The 19,540-nt window shown below is 37.9% G+C and overlaps 1 long non-coding RNA gene across 1 annotated transcript in view; it reads left to right on the forward strand.

Moving 5' to 3' along the window:
• Window positions 1-1,798: 1,798 nt before the first annotated feature.
• The window catches only part of LOC134745469 (uncharacterized), a 28,447-nt gene continuing 10,705 nt past the window's right edge, over window positions 1,799-19,540 (forward strand). Inside the window, exon 1 of the long non-coding RNA XR_010128185.1 lies at window positions 1,799-1,865. This is a non-coding gene — a long non-coding RNA (uncharacterized LOC134745469). The remainder of the gene's footprint in view (window positions 1,866-19,540) is intronic.

A 19,540-nucleotide genomic window follows, 5' to 3' on the forward strand; every position in this document is an offset into this window, starting at 1 on the left:
TGAGGGCTATCGTTTTTTTGCTCACCAGTTGGCGCCTCTGTTCAATCAATCAATCTTTATGTAGAATGGCTCCATCGATACTGTCGATGATTTCGCCAACGTCAAAGTGGGATCCACGTGGGATCGAGTTATATTTCTTCAATCTTGATGTAAATCAGCCAGTGTACGGTAAAAGTATAAATAATACAATTATGGCCTCTAGGGCTCTATCCAGATACGGTTAGAGGTAGAAATTCCAAATGCTCTTAGAGCACGACGTAAAGACTAAAGAACAGCTGTCAGTCATTTAAGTGACAAGTGACATTTGACATTTCGAACTATGGAAAAGACCACCATCTACACTAGCGCCCCTAGCGGCGAATTCATACGCGTTAGCCCTCATTGGAGGAACGTGAACGTAAATGTTGTATGAAAAAGTAGAGCTTTTATTTTATGCAACTCTCCACGAGGAAAAGTTGAGTAGCAAAATTGATAAAATTTATCTTACTGCTTAAGTATCATATTGTTACATAAAATAAATTCATGTTTGACCCATTTAGTTACATATACAGGGTGGGCACAGGGATTCCGACAGACTTTAACCGTGGATTCCTGGCAGTGTTACGAAAGAAAAATGTTATATCAACATGGGTCCAAAATTGCCTAATTAATTTACTTAATTTCTGGAACAAAATAAATCAATTAACGATAGTACTAACTTGTGAACGTATCTTTAGTTTGAAAGAGTGAAAAAGACAACATGCGACACCAATATGACACTTTATAGTCTAGTTTATAGCAGGTGACAGGTAAGTTTACTATTTTTAACACTTCTGCTTTGCATGTGTGATTGTTTGTGTCTTGGTATGTATGATTACGTCACATAAGGGCGTGTTAGCCTTGAGTTTTTTTAACTTCGAAATTACTTAAATAATTGAATATCTCGTAAATTAGGCTTTCTATGGCATTGTTATATTACTTTTTTTTTATCCAAATAGGCACTAGAATTCATGGTTAAAGTCTGTCGGAATCCCTGTGCCCACCCTGTATATCTACACCACATAAAAATAGTATCACAGAGAAACGTTGTGATAAAAGAATTAAACGTGTGGTAGTCATGTTATAGCCAGTTACTCTTATTGACGTCACTTTTTTCCACATTATCCTCCATTTTTAGGGTTCCGTAGCCAAATGGCAAAAAACGGAACCCTTATAGATTCGTCATGTCTGTCTGTCTGTCTGTCTGTCCGTCCGTCCGTAACCGTATGTCACAGCCACTATAAGAACTATACTGTTGAAACTTGGTAAGTAGATGTATTCTGTGAACCGCATTAAGATTTTCACACAAAAATAGGAAAAAAACCAATAAATTTTGGGGGTTCCCCATACTTGGGACTGAAACTTAAAATTTTTTTTTTTCATCAAACCCATACATGTGGGGTATCTATGGATAGGTCTTAAAAAATGATATTGAGGTTTCTAATATCATTTTTTCTATACTGAATAGTTTGCGCGAGAGACAAATAAGTAAAAATAATATCCTGCGCACATATATATCAATGTGGTTCAGTAAGGGGGCGGACTGAAAGTCAGCGCTGTGCGGTCAATTCCTGGTGAAGTGGCTAGCGCAGCATATGCTGAGCCCGCTCCTTTTGTCGCGCATGCCAATTTTTTATGTTATTCGTTTCCTGTAATTTCTCTTCTGTTGTGTGGCAATGAATGTTTTCTTATTCTTATTTTTATTCTAAAATGTGTCCACCCCCCCCCCTGTAACTTCTAAAATAAGAGAATGATAAAACTGAAAAAAATATATGATGTACATTACCATGCAAACTTCCACCGAAAATTGGTTTGAACGAGATCTAGTAAGTAGTTTTTTGGGTTCCGTACCTCAGAAGGAAAAAACGGAACCCTTATAGGATCACTCGTGCGTCTGTCTGTCCGTCTGTCACAGCCTATTTTCTCCGAAACGACTAGACCAATTAAGTTGAAATTTGGCACACATATGTAAGTTTATGACCCAAAGACGGACACGTAATGTAAACAAATGAATTTTAAACACGGGGGTCACTTTTGGGGGGTGAATGAGAAAATTAAAAAATAAAGTTTTTCAAACTATATCGTGTTACATATCAAATAAAAGAGCTTATTATGAGAATTTCAAATATATATTTTTTTATAATTTTAGGATAAAGAGTTTAGAAGTTATTCAAGAAAATAGGCACAAAATGACCGGGAGAATGGTATCTCCGAAACTACTGGGTCTAAAATTTTGAAAAAAATACACAAAATAGATCTTTACCTATAGATCACAGGAAAACCTATGAGAAATGTGCAGTCAAGCGTGAGTCGGACTTAATTACTTAGTTTTTGATCCCACCCCTACGGGTTTTTTAAAGACATTTCAATCGCGTTTCACATAAAAATACATTGTTTAAATTGTGTAATGTACGGAACCCTTGGAACGCGAGTCCGACTCGCACTTGGCCGGTTTTTTTAATACGTCATTAATCGTAAACCGCAATTTACCTTACACTCACGTTTCACATAAAAAACCGGCCAAGTGCGAGTCGGACACACACGAAGGGTTCCGTACCATTAACTATAAAAAACGGTCACCCATCCAAGTACTGACCCCGCCCGACGTTGCTTAACTTCGGGCAAAAATCACGTTTGTTGTATGGGAGCCCCACTTAAATCTCTATTTTATTCTGTTTTTAGTATTTGTTGTTATAGCGGCAACCGAAATACATCATCTGTGAACATTTCAGCTGTCTAGCTATCACAGATCACGAGATACAGCCTGGTGACAGACGGACAGCGGAGTCTTAGTAATAGGGTCCCGTTTTTACCCTTTGGGTACGGAACCCTAAAAATACATTGTTAAAATTATGTAATGTACGGAACCCTCGGTGCGCGAGTCCGACTCGCACTTGACCGGTTTTTTATTATATTTGTAATATGCATTATATATCTTACTAAATTAATGCACTTTATCTGGCGGTCCGGATCCGGAAGGCACCTGCTGCCAGCGTCCAGTTACTCGCAAACCAATAATTTACTGTAACGCTCCGGTAATGTTCGCCTCGCTCTTGATTTTTTACTCCTTTCCACTTTTTAAGGGCATGCGCTGTAATGTAATTGAACGGCCGATATGAGTTTCCAACTGTTACCCAATTACTCCTGCGATCAGGCTATATTCGAATAACTGCATCCAAATGCACGGACCGTTTTTCCATCGTTAAGATTATTTATCATTATTTTAGACCTCAAGAGGTTATTTGGGTAATGTACTCATGGCAGCATGGCTCTAAATTACACAAGCGTGTGCATTCTTTAAATCGAACTTCATATGAAAACAATACACGTTACAAAGGTACAGACAGACACAAACTAGTAGGAAGTTAATAATGATTTAGTAATTAATGTGTTAATTAATAAATATTTCAATAGGTTAAACTTAATGTATAACGTCTTGCCTCTTCGGTCTTTATGAGGAAAGGGGACGGCCGCTTTTCCATCCCTAACAGCATTTATACGTCATTATGACGTCAGCAACGTCATTATGACGTCAGCAACGTCATTATGAGCCATAATTACGTAATTATGACGTTGCTAACGTCACTTTGCTACCTGGGATACAAACGTAGGCCCCATTTTCCTCTCTGGATATTGGTACTATGAAAAAAAAATTGACATAATTTGATTACCTATATTAACCATAGCTAATATAGATGATTATTGTAAAAATTAGGAGCGAAAAACAGATTTCATACAAATTTTTAAATGCCTTTATAATAATTATTATAATAATTAAAAATTCGAATAAAAAAATCAAACGTAGTGGCATAGCTGTGCTTGATATACTTACAACAAATTGTGTCAAAATATTTTTAATAATATTAATAGACAGGAAAATGAGGACTACGTTTGCGGGTCCTCCACTTTCGTCTTAATTATAGTCGTGTTAATTAACTTTGAAGTACTAACAGTTTCATATCAAGAAAGTAGTTTATGGCAGTTGATCGGCAACTAGGTAGGTCTATAAAATAATCAACCGGCAGGCCGGTAATTTATGATGATTGTCAGGGCTAGCTCGGTTCGACAAGAAGCAGGAAGCCTGTTAATAAGGAAACACTGCTGTGACTTGTAATGTTTAGTTTAACCATTGTCAGTAGCGGTACAGCATACCAAATAACTTGTAATATGTGTTCTCGCATGTTTTCAGATACGTGTAATACGTATGACATATGACATACTCATTGCATTGTGTGGATCTGAACCTATTTATACGGAAAGTGAGTAGGTATTTTCATGGTGTAAGATGCAAAAGTTTGCATTTATTAGGTACATACAGGATTTGTAATTTTGTACTAACATATTGAAATACTTATTTTTAGCAAAGTATAGTGGTATAATGAAAGAACTAAAAACCTATTTAAGAAGGTAAACTTCATGTGAATGTAAAACTCAACAACGCCTTCTACATAGCTATTTGGAGATTGTTTTAGCAATTCCAAAGGAGCAACGACATGACAACAACACAAAACCGGCCGCCGGACTCGCGCACGAAGGGTTCCGTACCATTTAAATTCACGTTTGTTGTATGGGAGCCCCACTTAAGTAATTCCTGTTTCTACCCTTTGGGTACCTACGGAACCCTAAAAAGATACAGTTTATTAATAAATCTAGGTATACCTAAGGTATTAAGTAGGTAGTTGATAGACTGCAGTTTTTGACAACACTCGTGCGATCCAGAATAATCTCAGAAAACTCGTTATATGTAAATGTTCAGAGACTATCGGCTTATATGATGCCTAACAGAACTGTCCCTCTGTCCAGCAGAGCGGCGCGCGCGCCGCGACGGGTGCGCCCGAGCACCGCGCCGGCTCCGGTTACCGCCAGACGCCGGTCTGTAGATATCAACTTACCATCAGTGCACACTGCACCACTAATCTGACTTAAACCTTCTCTATGTTACAGGGCATTTTTTAAGAAAAGAACAGCTATTTCTGTAAAATACAAATAGACACATTATGTAGGTAAGTACTTACGTACGTAAGTAACTGTGTGATATTTGGTGCCGAAAGAAAGAGTTTCACATTTAAAATTAGTTTTTTATTGTGACTTATTACCATCTCATATATGTAATTCCGAAGAAACGATTGTAGTAGTTAATTATTTATTTATAAGATTGCTGCGCCCTTGCATGCTTTTGACTGGCTTTATAAACGTGAGTTAAGTTAGTACATGCTTATTGTAAATTTGTAATATTGGGTTGCAGTGTACTCTTTCTTTTCGTACTATGATGAGTATCAAAATTGCGGCAGTAATTTAGGTACATTAAGAAGTTAACGAGCCTGAAACGCCTTTGTCCCTGCCTTATTTGCCGCCGCACGCTTGCGCCTATAGGTAGATACAACCTACTTCCAGTGTTGACCGAACGTTAATTGCAATTAACCATTAACCAGTACAAATTGTATATTGTACAAACCGAAACGGACGGTTACAGTTTACGGTTCAATTTGTACTGGTTAATGGTTAATTGCATTAACGTTTCGGTTCGGCCAACACTGCCTACTTCCATGGAATTCACTGGAAAAATATTAAAGCAAAATTCACACAATAATATGGTACGTAAGTTAACTATCAATGTGGGACGCTACATGCGTGGATACAATGGCCCCATCCCATCTTCATGGCAAGTCCGTCTCACCGGGTGCGGCTGCGGATGCGGCTGAGCGAAGAAAAAGGGCTAAGTAGAAGTACAGCCGTATCGGCCAAGAATATAGTTTTAACCCTTTTGGTGTGGAAACACTCGGCCCGTGCGATCCCGGTGTCCTGAAATTTTACGGAGCCTTATCAGAGGCTGGATGTGACTGGGGACCGTAGGGCTGGCAGCTTCCTCGCACAGCTCATTAGTATTGCAATTCAGCGGGGTAATGCTGCCGGCATCTACGGCACCTTGCCCAGGGGTGAATTTTTATTTTAGTTTAGGTTTAGGGGTGTTTTATTATCATGAATTTAGTTACGTTTAGTTTATTGTATGTGATATATGGATTCCGAATTCGAATTGTCCGAAATAAATGAACTTTTTATTTTATTTATTATTTAGTTTATACTAGCAACCCGCTCCGGCTTCGCACGGGTTACACAAAACCTTTACAAACTATACACTAAAACCTTCCTCAAGAATTACTCTATTCATAGGTGGAAACCGTATCAAAATCCGTTGCGTAGTTTTAAAGATCCAAGCATACATAGGGACAGACAGACAGCGGAAAGCGATTTTATTTTAAGTAAAGTAGGTACTTTACATAGGTATGTAGTGCAGTTTTCATACATAATTTATATTTATTTGTTCCAATAGGTAAAGTTTAAATTACTATCAATCCGATCTGTAAACGTTGGTGGTGGTCTTGCTTACAAAATGAACCTGGCTAATTGCATATCGATTAACCCAAAATCATGAGAGGAATCCCAGATGAAATCAGTTTAATGCAGCAGCATGAAACGAACGAGCATCGTTAAACGTCGGTGCATTCAATGTAACGGTAAACAACACGATCCGTGCGCCGGCGCCGAGGCCGCGCAAACCGTCGCACCTATGTGCACCATTATTTTGGAATCGGCATAGATTACACGCATCGCAGCCGTTTCCGGCAGCGACATGGGATTGATTTTATGGTAATTTCTAATGCAAATGGGGTGACTTTGTTTAATCATATGACAGTTTAATTTTGCTGCAATCAGAGACACTTGACTCCCTATTAGTGTTTACCGTGAGAAAGTTTCAGATTGTTCATGGGAACACTTAAACAATAGCAGGTTTCTTTCTTAAATATGAAAATGTGTTTTATTATATCGAAATGCAACAGGCTTCGTCATTATTCCTGTGCGATGCTTATAGGTGAAACGGTAGGTTGTGTAGACCTGAAATACTAAAATAGAGTCGCTTCATTATGTGGTCGGGCACAACAGGTTATCTAAAACACGCATGCAGTTGCAGTACTTGCAGTAGCTAACGGCACTCGATTTGGCGAGGAACTGGTTGGCGGAGGCGTGAGAATGGTAGCTCTCGGGATATTCTCATGGCCATCCTGACGTCACCACGCACCTGCAAGCCGTCGACAAAAGGACAATGTCGTTAAGTGGTTTTCCAATTGCGGTTTCAAGTTCATACGAGTTGCGTTGGCCTTAGGGCTCCGGGTAATTGATTGCGCACTTGCGCAGTAAAGATACGAATTGACGTTTAACTGGAGGTGCAAAACGTGTGTTTATGCTTCAACTCAGGATATTGTAGCTGAACTTTTGTAGATAATTCCTATATTAACTGAAATTTAGTATTCGTGCAAAGAGAGTTATTATTACTTTTTGATAGGTGATTGTGTACCGTCTTCGAGCAAGACGGAAGGGAGACGGCATACGTACTATTTCCCCTCTGCCGAAGCATAGGCACAACCGTAGTTATGGCGGTGCGTGTTGTGACTCGTCCGTAGCTCGTAGTAGTCCGTACACAAAAAGAGATCGAGTAGTGCAAGATTTGTCTTTGATGTGTGTATTCTATGTATTTGAGTCGTCATTAGAGATTGGATTTTGTATGTAGTGAGTGAGAAGTGTGCCTGTGTGCACGTTTCCCCCTGCAAAAAATGCTAGAAAGATTTGTACGGTAAGATATCGCTTGGGCTCCTCCCTTCCGACGTGTCGGAAGCCGGTGTTGCTCGAAGTGTACTGTATACCTAAACAAATATCGTTGTCGATATCGTCCGGACTATATTATGTACAAAAACCTTAATTACCACATTGTTTTATCTAGAGTTATATATATCTATATATCTATATTAAAAAGACCGTAGAAATAGAGCTTTAGAAAGACATTAAATGAAAACTATAGCGAACATGATCAGTTTAACCGTTTTCGATTTATCGCAAAAAGTCTCCCCTTCATAGTAAGAAGACGTAGAGCCACAGTAACCGTACATTACGAGATTAAATGGGTCTTTAAAGTTATTTAGCATAAAATGTAAGATAAAAACTAGTTATTTTATTCATTCAATTGTTATTTAATATTTAATTTCTCTAAATAGTTTCATTGGCTGAATGAGTAATGCCATTGACTATTGGCAGTTTTAGAACGAAAGTAAAAACGTAAAAAGAACGTAAAAAGTAAGAGGGAATTTAATCCCGACGATATTCATACTTTATTAACAAATCATGTAAAATGTTGCCAAGACGAAACCATAAGGCTCGCACTGGCAAAAAGTTATCAGATCTCTTGTAGAGCCAAGCTTCTTAACTCTACAAGTTTTTTTTTAACCCCGGGGTAAATCCGTTAGGGATCCCACCCGGCCCGGGAGAAGCCGAGTGGGTATGTCCGACTCACACGGACTAAAACCCCTGGGGTGTTCCGACGCTCGCTTTTGGTCGGGGTTACGGGAACAACTTTGCAGACCTCCGAGCCAAACTCTACAAGTCCTATCCTAACTTCACAAACTCTACACCTTAGTCAAATTATGTGGCTTAGCCGTTTCATTACTACAAGAACTATTGTATAATAAAAAATAATGAATATTAAATCAATTTTTCACAGCAGCGAAATGGCCAAACCACATATTTTGGCTAAGGTGTAGAGTTTGTGAAGCTAGAGGACTTGTAGAGTTAGAACTTTAGAAGCTTGGCTACACAAGAGATCTGATAACTTTTTGAAAGTGCGAGCCTTATGGTTTCGTCTTGGCAACATTTTACATGAAAATGTTTTTGGTGACATTATACATCGTCAGGTGACAAGCAAAACTCAGTAATTACTGAAAAATAATTAAACAAAAATCAACCTTATTCGTATAATACTACGGTTCACTATGGCTATGAACTTGTGGTGGTACTTAGTGACTTTTGCTTGTCACCTGACAATGTTATGACCAGATATGAAAAGTCTCCGATTGAAAGTAAGTTCTAAGGAAAAGAATGTGGTTATACGTCTATTACTTTATCTAATTTTAATTACTGATTATGCAAATTTGCCTTGTCTTTTGGTTTCCTAGTATTCGATATGAAAAGTAGGTTGTTTAACTCGAGTGAAAGGCACCAAGCATCATTTCATCCCTTTGTTAACAATCTTCTATACTAATAGCTCCAGTTTAGCCTATTGTGACGGAAGGGTAACTACGGAACCCTACACTGAGCATGGCCCGACATGATCTTGGCCGGGTTTTTTACAAGCTTTTATTTAGATTCACCTGTCCCGTTGTCTGTGTGTATCTAACCTAATCAAATATTGCAAGTTAAATTCGACCTACTTCCCGGTTTCCGATGAAGCTAATTGTATACATAGGTATGTAAGTTGAGTGACAATGCAATATTATCGTACCATCGAGCTGATATGGTGATGGAGAAAGGAGGTGGCCATAGGAACTCGGTGATAAAACAACGCAACTAATAGTTATTAACAACATAACTAATTTTAATTATTTATATGTCTAAATATGCCACGATACGCTCTGCGCCATCAAAAGTATTATTTTTAATTTATTTTCAATATTGTGTATTAGGTCTTTATACTCTTTATACTGTTCTATACGATATTTTTCTCGACCAGAACCCATGCATACATGGTGCGCTATTTAAAAGATCCACAACTTCGTCGAAGCGATTATGGCGTATAACTGTATGATATTTTTTGTGGTTGAGTAAATAACAAAGTACGTGGCATTGAGTCCAATATAATCAGATTATTCTCATGACGTGTAATTAAGTTTTAAGTGCGCTTCACGCATCGATAACGGCGCAAAAACTTGCCTCGAGTAGACGTGTCGTAAATAACGAGTGCGGACGACGCCGGGCCGCATTATGTCGCGCTTGGCGACATTGTCTCAACTTGTTGCCCGTGCGCATGTCTAGCACACTCGACTAGCTCGTAGCAAGAAACAATACAAGTCAGAAAGTGCGTCTATTATCTATTTCTGGACGCAGAAAAACTATCTTAATCTTAAATATCTTAAGTAATGTAAAGTTAAGTTATTTCAGTAAGTATCAATATCTTAGTAATAATGATTTGAGTAGCAGAGTAACGAACATGCTAGCCGCAGCCTCAGAGGCCGCGGCGTGGGAACGGCGAACAGGTGGCAGGAGTAGGAGCTACTGGTCTCGTCAAACTGCGTCGCCAATCTGGGTATTAATTCGCCCGAATTGGGACTGAGTGTTCGGAATTGATATTCAGCTCGTAAGGAAGTTATTAATTACAGCACTGTTTTTATTTTGATGATAAGCAGGCAATTTAACTTACAGATATTAATAAACTATCCTCCGCCTGCTAGCCTCGTCCGCGTAGTAATGTATAAAAACTGGGTTGAAGTTGTGAAGTAGTGGTAGTGGTTTATTATAAAGATAAGTAGATATTGCATCATGTCACATATTTATTTTACGGTATTCTAATTTTAACATATTTTACGTAAAGGAGAATTTCATAAAGCATACAAATCATTAACAAGTCTTCAGGGGGATTGTAGACAGCAGGTGCACTAATTGCTATGCTTTGCACCTCATGAAAGTCATCATAAATCTGCCGATTGTAGATTGTAGTCCAGACTCGTCCGCTCAGAAAAACGTCCATGTCCACTCTGACGCCTCGCAATCTCCTCGCCATTCAGCGCTATTAGTTACATCCTGAGCGGTCTAATAATAATCGGAGTAAAAAGGCTAGATGCATAAAAAACGCATTTATTGTGTAACAGACGTGTGGGAACTGCGGACAGGTGCGAGGATGAAAATGAGCTTCTGTGCAAGTCTCAGCTCGGCGCGATCACTGCTCTCTGATTTATTATTGGAACTGACTACTGGTCTTGTATAATCAATATAATCATTATGCTTAATTATTGTATCTAAGTACCTGTCTGGTACTTATCTAGTTTATAAAGGGTGTCCCAAAAAGGACGCAAGATTTGAAATTGATGAAAAACAAATTTTTTTTCGTTATAATACATTTATATATAAAATCTTGAAATACATAAAATAGGGTTATTTGTGAAATAATACGTCAGGCAAATGTCCTCCTAGGCTTTGCTGGCACATACGCACTCTTTTGTCAAAATTTTCTATGACCATTTTGCATAGATGCGGCTGAATTTCTCCGATGCAGCGTCGAATTTCCTCTTTTAAAGCATGAGTGGTTGTGGGCTTATTGGCATAGACTTTAGACTTTAAATAACCCTAAAGGCGTTTAATCGCAAGATCTAGGGGGCCAATTCTGATCACCGAATCGAGAGATCACACGACTAGAAATTTTCGAACCGTACCCGCCAAACTTTCATTACTTTTGAAATATTGTTCAATATTAAAAACGCGTTGATCTTTCGTATAACCCGCCATTTTTACAAACCTTAAACATTCAGCTGTCAAAAAGTTTTTTTTTAGGGTTGTTAGCACTAAAATACAAAAATGGCGGCAAATTGAAATCTTGCGTCCTTTTTGGGACATCCGTTATAAGAACATTTTATGTGTTTTCAATCTCTTATAAATAATAGTTTAACTGCGAATGCGGAGTAATAATATAGCATCTATATGATTAGGTGGTACTTACATACATATACGAGTACCTCAGTTTCACTTTTCATGCTAGGCATAGGTTTGATTTTCAGATTATCCAAGGCAACAGACGTCAACATCAAACGTCTTCCACTACCTATGTGCCTTATCTAACTTTATCATCACTATAGGTACATAGTATAAAACAAAGTCGCTTTCCGCTGTCTGTCCATCCGTTATGTATGCTTAACTAGATCTTTAAAACTACGCAATGGATTTTGATGCGGTTTTTTAGGGTTCCGTACCCAAAGGGTAAAAACGGGACCCTATTACTAAGACTCCGCTGTCAGTCTGTCCGTCCGTCTGTCCGTCTGTCTGTCCGTCACCAGGCTGTATCTCGTGATCTGTGATAGCTAGACAGCTGAATTTTTTCACAGATGATGTATTTCGGTTGCTGCTATAACAACAAATACTAAAAACAGAATAAAATAGAGATTTAAGTGGGGCTCCCATACAACAAACGTGATTTTTGACCGAAGTTAAGCAACGTCGGGCGGGGTCAGTACTTGGATGGGTGACCGTTTTTATAGTTAATGGTACGGAACCCTTCGTGTGTGAGTCCGACTCGCACTTGGCCGGTTTTTTTAGTAGATAGAGTGATTCAAGAGGAAGGTTTATATGTACCTATAGTTTGTAAAGGTTTTGTGTAAATTAGTTAAACAACGCATGCGAAGCCGGGGCGAGTCGCTAGTTTAGTATATTTTGGAACTGTACTCATTGATTGTATTATACAAAATATAAATAGGTATATATAGTTTGCTGCATCCCAACATGATTCATAATAATAAATTCCTCTAAGAATAAGTTACGACCACAAAGGACACCGCGTGAAGTGACTCACCAATATTGAACTTGCTGATGAGCGGCGCCACATATTACGTTAATCTCACATTCTTTTTCATTCCTTTTTCCCCCACGGGACAGGTCAGCATAAAATGTAACAGTTTTAATAATTTTGGAAATAAACTAGGTATATGTATTTGTATACATTTGTCAAAAAAGTATCTGTCAAAGTACTAGTGTACTAAATAAGTGACTAGCGTATACGCGGTAGCTGTAGCATACATGATGTAACATAACATAACACCAGGACGAGTAGTGGAGATGATGGGAGGTACGCCTTTACGCAGTTAGTAGGACACAAAACAAGCTATAGAAAAATATATAAGCTCCTAAATTTTCCATTCGTATAAAGTTTGATTCGACCAGCCAACCGATCACACACCGATAAAATGTCGACATTTTTACCAAATATTCGTTTTTTAGGGCTCCGTACCCAAAGGGTAAAAACGGGACCCTATTACTAAGATTCCACTGTCCGTCTGTCCGTCTGTCTGTCTGTCACTAGGCTGTATCTCATCAACCGTGATAGCTAGAGAGTTGAAATTTTCACAGATGATGTATTTCTGTTGCCGCTATAACAACAAATAGTAAAGAGTACGGAACCCTCGGTGGGCGAGTCCGACTCGCACTTGGCCGGTTATTTTTTTGGTATTTATGTCAAAGAAGTCGATTTGTTTGTAAACATTGTTGAGTAAATAGTTCTATAATGTTGAGCGGCACATTTCGATTTATTGACGTCGTACTCAAAGTCATTTGCGGTTTGAATCGCTTTTGTGACGTCAATCTATTATTGCTGCATTTGCTTCCCAAACATTCGCTAGCTCGGGTAAACTAGCTGTCAATAACGCAATCAGAGTAATCAGACCAGACGGAGGTGGCAACTATTATGGAACCAGGTTGCGCACCTCAGGAGGTCTTGTGCGTTTGTTTATCCTACGAGGATTATATACGAAACAAATGAAAAGCAATCGTTTGCGAATCTTGTCAACGCGGGAGAAACTGGTTAATGAAAATTAACGGCATTTTAACTTGTTTTACAATCAATGCTGTTTTTAAAATAACACTAATTTTAAAAAGTGACAGAAGGTGAAATGGCTATTTTATAATTATATGATAACCACATCACCTTAATAATACTTCACGTCACGTTCTTTAATCAAAGTGCTAACTAATAGATACTTATATTATAAATATAGGTAACGAAAAAAAAAAAAATTTATATATTCGATTACCAAAGTTTTGATGAAAGCTATTTGAGCCCCGCATCTTTCATTGGGTCAGATCTCACATGTGCTTATCTATCTACCAGATCTACCTGCTGTTATTTACTTCGACCTATTATGTTGTATGGAACAAACTTGTACCTAAACAATTCTCTCGCCATGGGCGATCGTAATTTCCACGCTTCAGAGTTAAACTGTTTGTACTGAAAACACATTTGCCTTGTCAGATGTTTGATCGGGCCGTTTAATGGTGGAAAAACATTAAATACGCAGGTTACGTTTAACATCTACGTCTGGCGCTTTTGTTTTGTTTGTAAGTGAATATACAGTGCACGCAGAGAAAAGTTTTTACAGGCACGTGCCTAAACACAGTTTAATTATTTCCCTTATGTATATCTTAAAGGTTTACTGGTGGAAATACTTATATATATAAGTAGTTTATTGCCAGGTGATTTAAGTAACATTGTACGTGCCAAATATATTACCTTTAGTGCTTGTTGTTGTTAGTGTTATTGATTCTTATTGAAATATCTATATGTTTATGCTTAATAGGTACTTCTTAATAACATCAGGTGCCTGACGGTAGGTACATAATATGTAATATGGCACGGTACGGTTATATGTAAGTAATAGTAATTTATTAGCTATATTTGTTATAACCATATGATATAATAGTAATTTTTTGCTCTTTTAAAGACCAAATTCTCCCCTCATCTACTCAAAGGTTAGCTGGAAAAGATCCCTTATAGGGATAACTTCGCCTTTGTACCTTTATTTTTGTCAATTTTATGTAAACCTGATGTGTTGTGTACAATAAAGTGATTACTACTACTACTAATGCAAAAAGCAAACGTAAAAGTAACGTGAATACCGTAAGCAACACTACAAATAAGTTTGATAAATCTATTCCCAATCCACCAGCAGTTCGGATAAAGTGGCAATGACACGGACCGGCGACGACGCCAATCGAGCGCGGCGCGGTGGTGGCGCGCGGATATCCTCCGGAGGATACTCGTGGGAATGGTTATGGTTACCTGTCCGCTAAACTGCTGGTCCGAGTAAAACACAGGGATATTTATGAACCCAATCAATATGTTAACTGGTACCTAATTAAAACACAGTGAGCGTGAAAGTATGTTGAATTTGGCAATTAAGAAATAATGGACAATCACTGGACAATTATAAAATAATAAAAAATAAAATATTATACATAACGGATAAAAAAATACATATCTAGGATTGTATGTATGACTAGTTGTAGTTTAAAAAAGTTACAAAAATACTACTAAATTATAAAACACTGTGCAATTGGTACAGATTTGTACCTATACCTTAGATCTCGGCGGGCATATGGTCATGCCGGGAAACAACGAGGTTAACAATAATAAGTGCACGGGTGCGCTTGTAACGATAGGTACGCGCGCGCAGATGTCACACTCTTTGACACTGCGGAGGTCAACTGCGACTATTGTGTCACGATTGACATGGAAGATGGAACGCGCACGGTTTGCATAGGTATACCTACTAATATTTTTGCAAGAGCCTTTCAAAAAGTCACGTGTAGGTACGCAGGTATATACCCAATTATATCATGCTAGCAGAATTGTATATTACCTACTTCTAATACCGAATAAAACTATAATTAAGCCCTAAACTAAACTAAAATTAAAATAAGTAGGGCACCACGGCCTCTCCTGCCAACGAAGCGCTGGCCGCTTCTCGAGGCATGTTGACCTCGATGCACATTATCCGCCGGTCTCCTGGGTCAGTTAATGTGCCGCCACGGCATATCAAGAACGGACCGCAAGAGACTGGATGGGATGTCACTGGTTCCGTGGAGTATGGAACGGGTGCTAGTTTGGGATGCTACGTGTGTAGACACACTGGCCCAGACAGACTCAACATCGGTGAGGGCAGCGGCAGCGGCGGCAGAAAACACCAAGGTAGGGAAATACAGCGGTCGCGCGGCGCTGAGTATATATATATTTTTTTTTTAAATACCACGACGGTGGCAAAGAAGCATACGGCCCACCTGATGGTAAGAAGTCACCGTAGCCTATGGACGCCTGCAACCACCAGAGATATTACATGCGCGTTGCCGACCCTTTAAAAACCTGTACACTCCTTTTTTGAAGAACCCCATACTGTAGCCCCTTCCATAATTTTATTCCATTCCATATTCTTTAGATTTAATATAGTTTTATTGTAGATTTATTTAGTCTTCTAATTATTTATAAGTAAGTACTAAACCTTTTGTGCCTTAGAACTGCGACGTTCAAATAATATTCACACCTGAACGAAGATGTTGGATTTATTTTTGAACTATAGTTGGGTGGTTTTATAAGTCCCCGGCAAGCTCTTTTCATACAAACGTAGTAGTTATATCCGCTCTCATTTTAGAATTACGTGTTGGATTGTAATGAAACGTTGCACATACAATGTCATGAGGTATATCTAGGTCTGTAATTAGTTTATATATAGCTCCAGTTTATAAAACAAACAAAATAGAGCAAAAACAAGTTTTGTATGAAAAACTTAAATTCGCTGTATTTTTAACCGACTTCAAGATTTCAAAGGAGGTTCTCAAATCGGTTGTGTTTTTTTTTAATGTTTGTTACTCCATAACTCCGTCATTTCTGGACCGATTTTGAAAATTCTTTTTTTGATTGTAAGTATATACATGCAGAATGGTCCCGTTTTTGTCAAAAAGCAGTTCTGATGTGGGATCCATGAGGAATCGAGGGAACTTCTCAAATGTTAAAGGCATACATATAGTGATTTTAGTATTTTCATCAACAAATCAAGCACTTACATTTTAAAAAAGTGACTTGATGAAGTGGAACTGCTGATGATGATCAGAACGGAACTCTTCAATGACGCATAGTTCACGTTTGGCGATTTGTTCTCTTCGTTATGTTTGTTAAGCAAGTTAGGTTTTCAAGAAACATTTTTGTCAAGCTCGAGTTCTGATGATGGGATTCATGAGGAATCGAGGGAACTCCTTAAATGTGAAAGGCATACATATATCATATCATATCATATCATATCGTTTATTGCATACATATAGTGATTTTTGTATTTTCATCAACAAAGGTTCATTTACATTTAAAAAAGTGACAATTGATGAAGTGGAACTGCTGATGATGATCAGAATGGAACTTGGAGCTACTAGAAGCTCGAGTTCTGATGATGGGATTCATGAGGAATCGAGGGAACTCCTCAAATGTGAAAGGCATACATATATCATATCATATCATATCGTTTATTCTTGTCCGTTTGTTTGATTTAATATCTTGTCTTTTTATTAATTATATAACAATTCAAGTCTTGGAGACCCTTTACATCTCTGGATAATTTGATGATCTTTTTTATTATTATATACATTTAATCTCTGACACCTAGAGACTTTTACATCTCTAAACAATTTTAGTACTTCTGTTATTTGTATAGTTTTTATTAGTTTTTTTTTGCTTGTGTAATTTAACATTTATATTTATGTAATTATTTTTTGTAATTTTGGGTTAATTTTATTGTTTGTAAAAATTGTCATGTAAAAGTGCCCCTGTGGCCTATTTTCTGAATAAATGTTTGATGTTTGATTGCATACATATAGTGATTTTTGTATTTTCATCAACAAATCCAGCATTTACATTAAAAAAAGTGACAATTGATGAAGTGGAACTGCTGATGATGATCAGAATGGAACTCTTCAATGACACATAGTTCACGTTGTTCTCTTCCTTATGGATCCAAACCCATACTTGGACCCGGACTCGGACCCGGACCCGGGTCTGGACATGGACCCCAACTCGGACCCGGACCCGTACCGAACTCTGACCCAAACTTGGACCCGGATAGTCGGACACGGACCCGGACTCGGATCCGGACCCAGACCCGGACCCGGAAATGCTACTATAAAAGTGGGTTAGGTGGGTGGGTAGGTTTTGAACTGCGAATCTCACAGAACAGAACTGCTATCAGAAAAGTAGGTTAGGTTAGGTTAGAGCTGTGACCCTTACAGAAACGAAATGCTATCAGAAAAGTAGGTTAGGTTAGGTTAGAACTGCGACCCTTACAAAAACGAAATGCTACTAGAAAAGTGGGTGGTTTTACCTCCTTTTCTACATAATTAGGCAAAAGATGCTGTCTTTTTCATGTCATTGTCTGGAATCTAAGAGTGCACCATCAACAATAAGTGAACTTTCAGCGGCATCCCCCATTGAAGTCGGTTTTTTTTTCTTAAAAATTATATTAGTTATGGTATTGAAGCTACATAAATACGGATATAGATATACCTTTTCCTATTGTAAGTTAAAAATCTGATTATTGACATGTCTTTATGATTATGATACTAGTCAAATTTTAAATTTTAATGTAATAGTAAATGTTTTATGTAATATAAATAAGTACGGCTCACCCGGTATTGTATTGTCCTAGTCCTAGCTCTAAGTATATTGATTTGCATGGTAGGTTTTAATTAATTGTACTTTTTAACATTAGTATATAAGTTTTTTGTTACTAACACCTCTAGGGGCCATGCCTGAAAATAAATGATTATTTAATTTAATTTAATTTAAAAAAAATCAGAGCAATCTAGCTAATCGTTTTAAAATGAGAGCGGAACTACGTTTGTATCGAGAACCAAGCTTGCCGGGGACAATCAGAACATTAGGCTTTATAACTCTGAAAATTGTGTATATCCACAGTAGAGACGTGGACCTACATAATTGCTGTGCACGTTTGACTCCTATTCCTACTTTTAGTATTGAAGACATACTTACATATAATTATGTAGATTCCCGGGCTCGAATCCTGGTATTTCTGTGTTTAACCATAGACATTTAATTTTGTTCCTAAGTTATAGATGTTTTCTATGTAGGTTAGGTACTTACATATATTATATTAGTATTTATCTCTATCTGTCTATTTAAAATAACGTCTTCTCTTCTTGTACCCACAATACGAGGTTACATATATTATTGAGCTTATTGTGGCACTTTAAGTCGATTTGTGTAAGATTGTCACAAAACATTTATTTTATTTATATATTATATGTTTACTACAAATATTTGTATATATTTAATATGGTTTTTAAGATTTGACTTAGACACTTCAATTAAATACAAAAAATTCCCACTGAAAATTGCGTAACCCATAAAATTATTAAAATATATTTATATTGGGTGGTCCCTATTTACTAATAATATTCAATCACCACCACGTCAGCAGTTGCCAACGAATTTTAGCATCTGTCGGCCGCAGCCGCCGATGACATGTGCGCAGAACAAGGCATGGGTGAGGGGTGAGATTTCCTCACCAGGTGAGCCAGGCAGCCCGGCCATATGGGACGAGTTGGGGAACCCCTTACAGGTGCCGCGTGCCCTATGCCCTGCGACCGTGCCAAGCCAAAACGTCCTATCTCTATACTAGTCCCGTGACATACGGCATTTTAGCTCGGGACGGCATTGCAGTCAATGGCGCTTTGTTGCCCACTCCATTGACTGACGTGGCGCGCTTTTTCGGGAACCAGTATCAAAGTATTGTTTACTCTGTATTTTGCAACTTTGTCATTGTGCTTATACTCGATGTTGGCAATTACCTATATGCATATCGAAGTGATACCGAGAGTATTTATATGTAAGTTCGCAGTTTTCAAGGTGAAATTGCAAACATTTTTATATTTTTATGCAAGAGCTCAATTCAAAGTAAATTTAGTCCTTATTTGGAAAACAAAAAATGCAATTACCAACATATCAGACATTTGAATTCAGGTTATTACAGTTTATCAAGTCAGGCTTAGAGAAATAAAATAGGTAGGTAACTATACCTTTTATATGTGATGAGATCTCGGTGAGATGCCACAGAACACCTTAATACAATAGCCCTTGAACCTTGAACTACCTTTTCTAGCCTTG

Source organism: Cydia strobilella, chromosome 11 (genome assembly GCF_947568885.1).
Source record: "Cydia strobilella chromosome 11, ilCydStro3.1, whole genome shotgun sequence".
Lineage (NCBI taxonomy): Eukaryota > Metazoa > Arthropoda > Insecta > Lepidoptera > Tortricidae > Cydia > Cydia strobilella.